A 2636-nucleotide genomic window follows, 5' to 3' on the forward strand; every position below is an offset into this window, starting at 1 on the left:
GTTAATAAATTCTGGTTATTACAGACACTATGCTTTATGAGTGTATCTTACATAAAGTTTAGGGTTAAACCATATAGCATCGTCATTTTAAAACGGAAGTAGCCAAAAACAAAAATAAAAACAAGTCACGTAAAAATAAATTTTCACATGCCATGAACAGTTGTCATCATGACAAAAGATGTTTTTATAGCACCATTTAAAGAACACTTTCATTTGAGCTAGCCTAGCACTTCCTAAAACCCAATACCTTAGCACTAGATCTTTTGTGTTAATTATCGTGTTTCAGTGCAGGGTACACAGTGGACAGTGCTATGTTAGCATTGGCCCAGAAAACGTGTTCAGTTGGCGAGAACACGTGCTCCAGCTGAATGCTAATGCAGCACTTTTCCCCAGTCAGCCTTGTGATGACCTATGAGAGGTGGTAGAAGCCAGCAACACTAAGGCCTTGCGACAGGAGGTGTTGAACTAACTGTGAGTAGTGTCTATATGTTGAACTCTTTAAACTAGTGATTTTGTGGTTTTCAACTCCTTTGTCTCTTGAATGTTATCACAGGAATGCTTCTGATGTAGAAAAAATATTCGACTACAGGTGGAGGTCAGACGTATTGAAAAGGGTTGGTTTATGAAGAGAAGGTTCGGATGAAAGCGACCGGGCGGTACTTGAGACTGTGTCTGTCCGTCCTTTCTTCTTCTCCATTTCAAATTGTTTTTACCATGTTCAAGTTTGTTTAGTTCGTTCCTTTTAATTTTCGCAAGCTGCAAGCATCCTCGCCCACGACTGAAGATTGATATTGCATAGCCGGCCACATGAACGCAATGAGAAGAGAAAGGAAGGGAGCGCTAGGGATATGGGGATGGTAAAAGATGCCAAGGAGAGGACTTTTCGGGCAAAGAGAATACACCAGCACACGCCCCAGAAATCTCCAATATCCTAGACGACTATACAACCCTAAAGCTCACAGGCCAGGTAATCTGTTGTTTACTACCATTAAAACCCCAGCTGTGTGTAACGATATTGCTCATGCTTTTAGGAGCACTGCAGTAAGCACCCTGATAACATCACCACCACCCGCATTACGGCGCATTTACACTGCTAGAAAATGGGAGCTCCAGCAGGGAGATCCTATTGGCCAAAGACGACGCGGTTGTGCAAAATGTTCCCCAACACGCAGACCTGCTTTGCGGTTGCAGCTTCACTCCTGGCATAAACGCGCCGTTAGTCCTGTCATGGTTAAGCCTGGCACCATGATGGGCTTCCTTTTTATCCCACTGATATCAATTATGATTTTGTTAAAAGTAATCCGGATTTTTTTAGCAATCTCTCTATTTGAAAGAGCAGTTTACAAATATCTTCAAGTAAACTGGATATGTGAAAATATTTTGTGTTACAGATATTTGCAGAGTGTTTTCTTATTAGTACTGCTACTGGCGTCAAGGCAAAGGAGCGATTTATCCACATTGCCTCGGAAAACCTGCCAAATATTCTCTTGGTGACTGAGGGAAAACCAAGATCGGCCCTGTTCTGCGAGATCATCGTAACGCTACATGATGCAGAAGATAGAGAAAAAATGTGCAGTTTAGCCTTTGTTGTATTACACTTGTCTTTTTCGGCAGATTTGCAGTAAATGAAGCTGTTGCTCATCTTTTGCTATTAATTTCCTTCCAAGGGCTCAGCTTACGGATTGGCGGAAACTATGGGCTCTCTGGACAAGTATTTAATTCCTTGACCCTGCCCTCATGCACATGAGTTTGTGCAGAAAGCATGGTCTCCAGTTTTATGACCGACAGCTGGATGAATCTAAGGGCACACCCGATGTAATAACAAGGTTTAAAATGGCACTGCCCTGCCAACCTGCTGGAAGTCTTCAACAAAACAAGAGAGCAAGCGCACTGTCCTTGCCCTTATAATTAGAATGCAATTAATTGCAAAGGTGCAAGCGAGCTGGACAAGAATGATGAAAATAATCCCTGGAGAAAGGGAACAAGGGGGACAGAGGACAAACACAAATCTCCAAACAGAGCTAGGTGACTGGTGCGCGACCGAAAAAATCCGCCTGGTCCGGGTATCGAACCCGGGACCTCTCCGTTACAGTTGGAGCGCTGTACCAACTGAGCTAACCAGGGGTTCGACGTCAGTAGAGCAAACGGATTTTATCGGCCGCCACCAGTCTAACACCAACAAGGGTGAAGCTTGCAATTTTAAGGTTATAATTAGAATGCAATTAATTGCAAAGGTGCAAGCGAGCTGGACAAGAATGATGAAAATAATCCCTGGAGAAAGGGAACAAGGGGGACAGAGGACAAACACAAATCTCCAAACACAGCTAGGTGACTGGTGCGCGACCGAAAAGATCCGCCTGGTCCGGGTATCGAACCCGGGACCTCTCCATTACGGGTGGAGCGCTCTACCAACTGAGCTAACCAGGGGTTAGACGTCAGTACAGCAAACTGATTTTATCAGCCGCCACCAGTCTAACACCAAGAAGGGTGAAGCTTGCAATTTTAAGGTGATAAGTAGAATGCAATTAATTGCAAAGGCGCAAGCGCGCTGGACAAGAATGATGAAAATAATCCCTGGAGAAGGGAAACAAGGAGGACAGACACCTGTAATGGGGAGGTCCCGGGTTCGATACCCG

At 44.3% G+C, this 2636-nt stretch overlaps 1 non-coding gene across 1 annotated transcript; it reads right to left on the reverse strand.

The window, feature by feature from the left end:
* Positions 1-2354: 2354 nt before the first annotated feature.
* Positions 2355-2427, reverse strand: Trnat-cgu. Its single transcript has one exon. It is a non-coding gene; the product is annotated as a tRNA-Thr (tRNA).
* Between the last annotated feature and the right edge of the window lie 209 nt (positions 2428-2636).

The sequence above is a fragment of the Ixodes scapularis genome, unplaced genomic scaffold, assembly GCF_016920785.2.
Source record: "Ixodes scapularis isolate PalLabHiFi unplaced genomic scaffold, ASM1692078v2 PGA_scaffold4__175_contigs__length_147842914, whole genome shotgun sequence".
NCBI classification, from domain to species: domain Eukaryota; kingdom Metazoa; phylum Arthropoda; class Arachnida; order Ixodida; family Ixodidae; genus Ixodes; species Ixodes scapularis.